General features: G+C 33.0%; 1 protein-coding gene across 5 annotated transcripts in view; it reads left to right on the top strand.

The window, feature by feature from the left end:
- The first annotated feature begins 1,444 nt into the window (after positions 1 to 1,444).
- The window catches only part of MBNL1 (muscleblind like splicing regulator 1), a 205,514-nt gene continuing 196,283 nt past the window's right edge, over positions 1,445 to 10,675 (top strand). Inside the window, exon 1 of one of the 5 annotated variants that reach the window (XM_032258494.1) lies at positions 1,445 to 1,711. The gene's annotated coding sequence lies outside the window, so the exon portion shown is untranslated. The remainder of the gene's footprint in view (positions 1,712 to 10,675) is intronic. The other 4 variants (XM_032258282.1, XM_032258531.1, XM_032258518.1 and 1 more) reach the window with 4 other exon arrangements.

The raw sequence follows: 10,675 nt of genomic DNA, 5'->3' as shown, positions 1-10,675 counted from the left end.
GCTCTACTTCCCAGGTTCAAGCGATTCTCCTGCCTCAGCCTCCCGAGTAGCTGGAATTACAGGGGCTCACCAACATGCTCGGCTAATTTTTATATTTTTTAGTAGAGATGAGTTTCACCATGTTGGCCAGGCTGATCTCGAACTCCTGACCTCAGGTGATCCACCTGCCTGGGCCTCCCAAAGTGCTGGGATTACAGGCGTGAGCCACCATACCCAGTGTAATTACTCTTTAATGCCTCTTTGGATATAAGGTTAAATAAAAAGCAAAGAGTGTGATACAATGACAGCATGATAACTTCTAAAGTCCAGAAAGTGGTTCTTGCAACATGTGGAGGTTTGCATAATTACTGCATTGATCTTGCAATACATTGCCATCTTCTTCCCCAATGAGCAAGGCAGGGTTGGGAGCAACTGCCACACATAAATATGAAGCTACCCATTGGCTTCTATTATCTGGCAACCTGAACCCATGAGAAATATATTTGTATATATCGTTTTGTTTGAATTTGGCAGTTTTGACTTTGATCAACTGTTTTATGTCTTTTTTAAACCATTATCCCTACTGTCCTTTTAATATTCTCATTTACTACTACAACCTGTAAAAAACTTAGCCAGCTAAATGTTCAGTTTTGAAGGTTCTGCACCTCTGCACCTGTTTTTTACTCTTGTGGCTGAAGTAGTGAAAGACGGTAGTTCACGTGTAAGTAACAGTTTCAGTTTTGCAGTGCTTTATCTATATGTAACAGGCAACTATTCATGAGAAAGGAAGTTTGAGACTTGTACATAAAAAACCACTACCCAAATTCCAGGAAAATGCCCATTTATTGGAGGTTTTTTTTTTCTTCCCTTAACAAGATGCCTGTAGTCAGATTAGCATTTGGGTCATACTCCAAAGACTTTAAATCAATTAGACTTATAAAAGCAAGTTTATTCCCATACATAAGCTGGACCGTTTTCTTCTGCATAGAGCAGTATTTTCTGTTTTTCTGTGATCATCGAGCCACACAGGAGATGTTTTCTTATACAAACGGCACTACTTCATCAAGTATAGGGGTTTTCTTTGTGTTGTGTTGTGTTGTGTTGTGTTTTGTTTGAGACAGAGTCTCACTGTGTTTCCTAGCCTGTAATGCAGTGGCCGTGATCTCAGCTCACTGCCAACTGCACCTCTTGGGTTGAAGCGATTCTTCTGCCTCAGTCTCCTGAGTAGGTGGGATTCAGGAACCAGCCACTATGCTCGGCTAATTTTTGTATTTTTAGTAGAGACGGAGTTTGACCATGTTGGCCATACTATTCTAGAACTCCTGACCTCAGGTGATCTGCCTGCCTCGACCTCCCAAAGTGCTGGGATTACAGGCATGAGCTGCCAGGCCAGGCCAAGTATAGGTTTCAATATCTTAGCTTTTCTAAAATTTGCTTACACATATAAACGTGTGAATTTTAATTATATATGTGTACAGGCAACAATTATAGCCTGTTGCTGTGATTTCAAGTGTAAGCTTTATGAATAATTTTCCATGCCCCATAAAATGGATAAAGCATAATGACTGTTATTTCATAACTTCCTCTTTTGGTGGACTATCCTTTTGCAGAGGAAAAAAAAATAATGTAACTAGAGAAGAGAGTTGAGCAGAGAACAGAGCTCTTTGAAGTGCTGGTAGTTTGTCTCAACCACTGAAGCAGCGTAATAAGCAACTATAACTAAGGCATAGAGGTAAGAACAATTATTTGCTATTTTTTCATTTTATTATTTGGATTGCTATTTATATAGTAACAATTTAAATGTTGGCCAGATTACAGCGTAGATTAGATAAATTTATTCTTCTTTTAAGTAAGTAACCGGCATTTTAAATAAGAGGTCTAATAAATTTACAACGTTTCAACTTCACATACAAGCTTTTAAAAACCTGGAAAATTTTTAAGTTTTCATTGAGCTCAAAATTATTTTACCTGCAAAATAAAATATTATCTTTTTCGCGTATGTGTGATTTGCACACAATTTAGTGCTGAAGAAGCTTTTGGATTATTAACAAATTTGACAACTTGTCTTCTTCCCAGCTCTAGATTATTTCTAATATTCTCTCACTGATATCCTTTTGTTCAATTGCATAGTTAGCTGAGTACTTTCCAGAAAAAAAAAAACTTACATTTGTTTTTACCCATTGTGAAAATATATCATTTGAAATATGACATTTCAGTATTATTGTTATATCATCATTTTATGATATTTGTTTAGAAAAATTAATTGTAATGTAGACAGCCTGATTTAAAAATTTAAATGAACTATGCAAATCTAATTTTTAAAATTTATTGTTTTCTAAATAAGATTAATTTGTATTTATAATGCTTAAAATATAGTAAGAATAAAAACAAAATAAGATATCTGGATTGATAATTGGAAATCAAACTACACTGAAACTAATCTTATTAGTGAAATTCTAAAATAATGTAGATCCTAGAAATTTTTATTCTCATTTGAACTAGTCTAGAATAATACCTACACATATTAACTGTTTTTGATACAATTTTGTTCATAATATAGCAATTTTTAAATCTTCCTTTTAAAAGCTATTGGTTTCTTTATACTTTGGTAAAAACATTAAGGAGTGTTTAACACAGCTTTGAAAAGAAAAATCAGTTTAAGTGAACTATTCTGGTTATACATATGGAAGTTTGAAGAGTTTGCCTCTGAGCATTTTCATAACTGAACCATTTTGAGAAAGTTTCATACATCACATATTTACCGTGTGAGATTTGGTAAGTATAAATATCCCAAGATGTATTTGAATGCTTTCTTAATTTGGTTTGAAAAAAATTAAACTAATCTCGTGACTTCCAAAAAAGAAAGTCCATATTACCCCATCAATTAATAGATTTAATTTTCAATAAATTTTGGTAAATGTTAGTGTTATACTGGTTCTAGTACGTTACCTAGTACCTAGTTGGGTTTTTTAAAAACTTATTTTCATGCACTATGCCAATAGTTGCTCTCTTCTGATTACAGAGAGAAGGAAAGCAGATTGCTAGTGTTAGAAACTCAGGTGTAAACTGTTAACTCAAGTTTGACATACTTAATGAAAATTTTAAAATTGACAGTTGTGAGAAATTCATTACAAGTGTGCGTCATCTTTACCACACACTAATGAAACACAACTGCTTGCCAGTTCTGGTGGCTCAAGCCTGTAGTCTCAGCTACTTTGGAGGCCGAGGCAGGAGGATGGCTTAAGACCGAAGATCAAGGCTACAGTGAGCTGTGATTGCACCACTGCACTCCAGCCTAAGTGACAGAGCCAGACCCTGTCTCTAGAAATAAAGAAAATTTAAAAATAAACACAACTACTTCCATCAGAAGTTCAAATGACCAAAATTTTAACTATGAGACATTTTGATATCCTGAGCTATTAAGTGCTATATGTAGAAACATAGCCCAAGGAAATTGCAATATAAATTGGTCATAACTGTAATTCAGAACAGCAAATGAAGACTAAAGCAGCAGAGAAGATTCTATCTTTCTGGCAAGACAGATTTGTTGTTCTTGTTATTATTGTTGTCAAGAATTAATAAGGTCTGAATGAATATCCTGGTTCTAGATTATGGAAAATAAGTTTATAAGTTGTTCTCTCTTTGAGAAAATTATTTTTACAGAAGAAAAAAATGAGTGCTCATCTGAGTTTCCATGATAATATTTATTAATAGTAAATAAATATTAACAAATAATTATGTAATATTTAATATTATTGTTTATCATAAATAAATGATATATAACATTACTGGAAAACACAATTTTGACTTCTGAACTGTACATATATATTCTATTATGTTTTAGTAGGTTATGTTTATGTGATATAATTATATAAGGAGTTTTCATTGAATCTAATAAAAGCTGAGACTGGCTGACTGCTGTATATAGTGTGGTGAAATTTGGCCTCTGTCTTAATAAGACATAGTTTGATTTTGTGAAGTGGGTGATCATCTTGGGGATCTGTTAGCCTATTGGTTCCAGGGTTGATCCTGCTAACCTCACAGTTAAATGGATGTTCTCCTCTTCCTTCACAAGATGACCTTCCTGAAGTTGCTCATCTATAGAAATAGAAAAGAATGATCTGCTTATAGAGGGCTCTATCCTGCTCCAACAAATAAACATATATTATTTTTCAAAGAATAATTTCATTTAGGAATATCAATGCTATTTGTTTTTGACATAAATTACTAAACTTCCAAAAGAACATTGAAACATTTAGTTTTTGTTTAGTTGTTTTGTCTCCTCTTCTTTTGGTCATTTTCCCATTTGCAAGAATAAAAGAAAGATTACAGTTTGGGTGCAAACTAAGAGAGATGACATGTTTTGAACTGAAAAACAAAAATCTTCATACTCTAGATATTGTGGGTCTTTCAACCATTTAAAAGCAAATTTGTGCCCTCTTGTACTTGTTGACTTTCTATTTATTTTTAATAACTGTAAATTCCAAATGAGTGCTACCTTTGCATATTCACATTTATTATAATAATTCTATGGCAGTATATGAACTCTGTATGATAGAATATGTATCATTTTCACACAGGAAATAATTTGTGCAGCTATATAGAATATGTAATTTGTGCAGATATAAAGAAAATAAGCCATTTTATATTTCTGAATATTTATATTTAAATAATAAATGAAATGGAATCTAATTTACACATCTGCATTGTAGAAAATAAAAATATTGTTCATTAATTTTTAATCTTTAAAATGTACCTTGTTATTTGAGAATAATATAGTTCTATTATTTGCCTGATATCATTGATTTTTTTATTATTTCATATTAACTAAAAATAGGCACTTAGATTTCATGTTTTTAAAATTCTTTCCAGTTTTATTTTTTATCTTTATATACATGTTCTAAAAATAGGTTTTAACATTTTATTTAATTTTTTTACTTTTAATATCATTGAGGAAAATACTAGATTGCATTTTTAAATCCAAACTTAAATAAAGATGTCATTGGAATCATTAATTAATTTTGGAACCTTGGAAAGCAGATGAAGAATGAAGTTAGTATATTGGTGTTGCTCCATGAGTATAAAATTTCATACCTCATCATCTCTACTTTACAGATATTTCATTGTAAACCTTTTCTTTTTTTTTTAATACGTAGTGGTTATTACATTCTCAAACTTTTTCTCACCTTGGGAAAATATAAATTGCAATATGATTTTGAGAAAAATCATTACAGTTATGATTTTGAAAAAAAAGTAGAATTTTTAAAAGTATACCTTAATTCAATTTATTTTCTCTTTGCACAAAAGAAAAATTTTAAGTAGATTGCTTTTATTCTCATTCTATATGGTTGGGTAGATCTGAATTAGAGGAACAACAAAAACATTTTCTATGCAATTAGATGGACTTCTGAATAAAATACAGTAATATATCTGATGGCAGTAAGTTTTCTTAAATGCTCACCAGAAACTCTTGTTACACTTCACCTACTTTAAAACATCTTATTTAGAAATAATTGGAAGCTCAAAAAAGTTGTAAAAATAAAAATAATATAACGAACATCCTTATATCCTTATCTAGATTTGCTTGAATATTTTATCCCATTTGCCTTATAACTTGCTCTTGTTTGTTTCTTTACATTTTTCTATGTTTATATATTTTTTCTGAACAATTTAAGAGTAAGTCACATATAACAAGGCGCTTCAGTGTGTAATCTTCCAGAATAGAGATAACCTCTTACATAACAGTTACATCCAATTGTCTACTTCATAAATTTACATAGCTACACTACTTTTATCTAATATTTGTCCACGTTCCAATTTTGCTGTTTATCAAATCATAACTTTTAAAATATTTTCCCTCCAGTCAATGACCCAGTCTGGAGTCAATTATCACACATAGTTGTCTTTTGCCTTTTTAAAATGTATTGTTTTTAAGTGATATGTTAAAATTGTATATTTTTCTTGTGTAAAGCATGTTTTAATATATTTATACATGGTGGCTAAATGTATAATGGATAAGTTGAGCTAATTAACATATGCATTACTCAAATTTTTTTTTGTTGGGAAAACATTTAAAATCTAATCTCTTAGCAATATTTAAGAATATAATACATTGCTATTAATTATAGTCACCATGTTGTACAATAGATCTCTTGAATGCCATGTCTCCCTAGTGTCCTTTTGTTTGGAACATTTCCATATCATTTCTTTGTCTTTTATGAAAATGAAGATTTCAATGAATATATTGTATTCAACACTCTTTTTTTCATATTAATAAAGTACTCCTCATTGTTTATTTTTCTGATATTTCCCCATGATTAGATTATGGTTATGCACTTTCTACTGGAATTCCTCATAGGTGATTTTTTTCCTCTCACACTATCATATCTAGGGGCATATAAGGCTCTTCTGTCCCACATTATTAATGCTCATTTTTGTTGCCTAGTCAAGGTGTTGTCTGATTTCTCTACTGCATAATGTTGGCTCCTCATCAAAAATTTCCCCTCGGATTTATCATTCACTGATGTTCTTGTCAAATGCAACCTTTACTCTAATGATTGCAGTATGATGGCTTTACAACTTCAGCAGTCGCTCCACATTTACATTAGTCTTTCCCATTTTGCTGTAAGCAAACAAACTCTTACCTTCAAAATCTATTTAATTATTAATTTTTGTATCTATTTGTTACTGGTATGGATACAGGAATTTCTTTTTTCTATGACTTAACTACTTTGGTGCTTAAATTGTTCACATTTGACCAATGGAGCCCATCCCTTCTAGAACCAAACTAACTTCCTTCCTTCCTTCCTTCCTTCCTTCCTTCCTTCCTTCCTTCCTCCCTCCCTCCCTCCCTCCCTCCCTTCCTTCCCTCCTCCCTCCCTCCTTCCGTCTCTCCCTCCCTCCTTCCCTCTCTTCCTTCCTCCCTCTCTTCCTTCCTTCCTTCCTCCCTTCCTTCCTCCCCTCCCTTCCTTCCTTCCTCCTCTCTCTCAGTTTGTTCCTCCCTCTCTCCATCTGGCTTTCCATTCAGGGTGATCATAATATTCCTTTTACATACAATTAAATTCATTGTTCCCAATTTTAGGTTTTTTCCTTTTACATTTTTATTGATTTAATTTTATTTTCTCAATTAATTTGCTTTAAATCTTTTTTTTAAACTGTAGAGATGAAGTGCTGCTTGTCTTAGACATTTCTGCTAAACAAACCTGATACATCCTAACTCAAATGTTATTGATACAGTTCAAAAATACCCGCCTGAGTTTTGGGTTGAACTTTTACCTTTGTATTTCAAATGTCTTCAATCTACATTTAGTCTGAAGTCAAATTATCCTCCTTTGCATTCCAAAAAGTGACAATTTCAGAAAAGAAAGTAGATATCTATAGTCACACTGGTAATTCACTTACCTTATGGGTTTATTATTCCAGAGTTTTTTAAGTTAAATGTGCATGTATCATTACATTTATGGAAAAAAAATTATGTAAAGAAAATAAAGAGCAATCATAAATGTGTGTAGTCTATAAGCACTAAAAAAAATTTCATTCTTTTATATGTGATCCTAGACTATTCCTGCCCCCAATACTTCCCCATATTCTACTCCAGCATTCATAACTGAAAATAAGTCCTAAGATTTGTAATAGGAAGAGAAATTTGTGGTTAGTGTCAAAAGATTCATTTTCAAGTTCCATTCAATCACTTACCAACTGTGCATCTTGCATGTTGTATCTCCTGTCTTTCCAGACATCTACCCTTATAACCCTAAATAAAAAGCAAATTCATACTTCATCAGCTTTCTACCAATTTATAGGCTCATACCCCAAAATGATTATTACAGCTAAACACTCAGATGTTAAGAGGCATCTCAAATTCAACATGCCCCAAATAAAACCCTCATTTACTACTCCTCTCTCTGCTCCATAACCAATCTCCTTTATTTACTAAATAGCACTATCTTACCCCCATTATCCAGGCCAAAAGTATCCTTAATTTCATTCTTTTTTTTCCTCACCTACACTCCACCTATCAGCATGCCTGCCTGTTCTGTTCCCAAAAGATATTCCAATGCTGACCAGAATCACCTGTTTCTCATTGTGAGCAAAGTGTAAGACACTGTCATCTCTGTTCTGGATGGCTCTGTTTTTGTGATAGCCTATTAAGAAATGCTCTTTTTCTATTCTGGCATCCCTATCAAGATGACCATTTAAAATATACATCAAATCATGTGACTTCCTTCTCAAAATTTCTTCAATTGCTTCTCATTTTAGTTAGAATAAAATCCAGATTCTTAACTATTGTTTTTATGTCTTTATATTTTCTGTCATATCCTATCTCACATCTCTTCATTCATGATATTCTGGCTCTACTCTTCATCTTCCCCCCAGAGTATTCTGAGCTCATTCCTGACTCAGGGACTTTCCACATGCCCTTCTCTTTTCCTGGCATGGCCACATAGCTTATTGTGACACAATCTCTTCTTTATTCAGGTCTCTTCTCAAACATTTCTCCTAATAGATGTTTCCCATTATCCACTACATATTTAATTGTAGTATTCCCAACCCAGTCACTCTGTCAGTTTATCCCATTTTAATTTTATTGTTAGCACATAAAATGTTACATAACATGTTAATTTTTATTTCTTTATCCAATTATTTATTATCCGTTCCTCTCACTAGAATGTAAGTTCCATGAGGGCAGAGACTTGGCCTTTGTTGTTGATGCTACCTTTACATTTTCTAGTAAAATATTTGGAGCATAGTAGGTGCTCAATAAATAAACAATAATTAAGTGAAAGGCCTCAACATTTCTGAGCCTTATATTAAAAATAAGCATAATAGAAATAACTATCTCCCAATACTGTCTTGAAGGGGCCGTGTTTACAGTAGTACTCTAAACTGCCATGCAAATGTCAGGTGTAGTTTCTTTCGTCTGTATTGAGTCTAACGAACTGAAACCAAAAAGTGGTCCTTGGAGACAACAAACAGACAAAGAAGTTCTCTTTTTTTTTTCTGTGCTGGCTGTTTTCCACTGAGCTAAAAAAAAAAAAAAAAAAAAAAGACAAGTTCACAGTGACTGCTGCTAACTTTTTAGAATCCTGAGGTGCAAGACCTCTGCGCTTCTTGCCCCATTGCCTCTGCCTTTATTCTGCCTTGCTCTCACCCCCAAGAAAAGCATATACCCACTCTTCCTTGACAGTTACGGTTCATTGCTTTCCTCAACCAGATGGAAGAGAAATCTCCATCGAGAATCATTTCCTGATTAGCCATCTGCCTATGCTGGCCTCACATCTATGGGTATTTTCAATATTGTCTTGCAATTACTTCCTTGTTCTAATTTTTATCTTGAAGTGGATTATAAAACTATTCTAGAAAAATTCTTTTTCTTATATATCCAAAATATCAGGCTTAGTTATATGTATTAGCATATAACTAAGTTTTTGAGATTATAAGGCCCTAAATGATAATAAAACTAATGATAATGATGATAATTGTAATGTTAGTAATAATATCAGTTCTGCTATTTCATGTTAAACATTTTTTTGTATCATCATATGTCAGGTGATTCACATGATTAACGAATATAATGCCCTCATCAGTCCTATGCAATAAGTACTATTACTTCCACCTAACGGATTTAAGGAAAAATATGGACATTCGGAGAGGTAGGTAGCTTAATAAAGGTCACAAAATTGATCCTGGTATGTCTGTCTCTAAACTGGATTTGCATCATGTTTGTATATGGCCTCTACCACTTATTTTTGAATTTATGGGTTATTTAAGAATAATCCATATTTAAGGATTTATGGATTATTATGATGCAGTCCTGAGCCAGAAATCTTACAATTTGGTGGAGTAAATATTAAAAGAAATAGATATTAAGCCACGGCATAAAAAACAGATGTCACGTGAATAACCAAAATGGTTTAAAACTGTACCTCCAGGTGCAGTGATGGTTATAAGGCTCCCTGGAGGTGGTAGCTTTAAAGTTGAACTATTGAAATTATTTCATTAGGTGGAGAAGAGTTGAGATAATAAATTTTCAGAAGAGTTCAGAAAGTTTCAAATAAATAAAAATATTCTAATATTACAATTAATTTAATATTGAGCCTTAATTTAATATTGAGCCTTTTAAAATCCTGAGCCTTTTTAATATTGAGCACTATCTCCTTTAGTGCTACCATAGAAGATTTTTGGTGGCTCTGACTTTATGGTTCTTCTCAGGAAGTGGGATATGTGATGAGAGGATTTTAACTCTATGAGAAGCTCTGTTTTCATTTGAAAGTGAGTTTATTCATGAAATCATACGTCAAGCACTATACTTTGGGCACTATTTCAGGTGCTGGAGAAATAGTGATGGATAAGATCAAGTTTCTACCCTCAAGGAGCCTTTAGACTACTGGGGAAAGAATTGAGTAAACTAGTAAAGAAACCAAATTTTAAAGGGACTTTTGGATAGTGATAGTGACCAGAAGAAAATCCAGCAGGGTATGAGGATAGAAAGAAGGAGGGGGGAAATCATCTTTACATAAACAGTCTCCTGAGACGGCCTGTGTGAAAAGGCAATATTTAAGCTAAGACCTGAACAATGAGAGGACTGAGAGCACCATGCAGAGGACTCTGGGAAGAGTAGTTCAGGAAGATGCAAAGGAAATGTAAGTAGAAAAGAGCTTGATATATTTGAGAAGTAGAAAAGAGCCTGGGTCTC

Source organism: Sapajus apella, unplaced genomic scaffold (assembly GCF_009761245.1).
Source record: "Sapajus apella isolate SASKATOON/1434 unplaced genomic scaffold, GSC_monkey_1.0 scaffold4, whole genome shotgun sequence".
Classification (NCBI taxonomy): Eukaryota; Metazoa; Chordata; class Mammalia; order Primates; family Cebidae; genus Sapajus; species Sapajus apella.
This window is presented reverse-complemented; position numbering and strand designations above follow the sequence as displayed.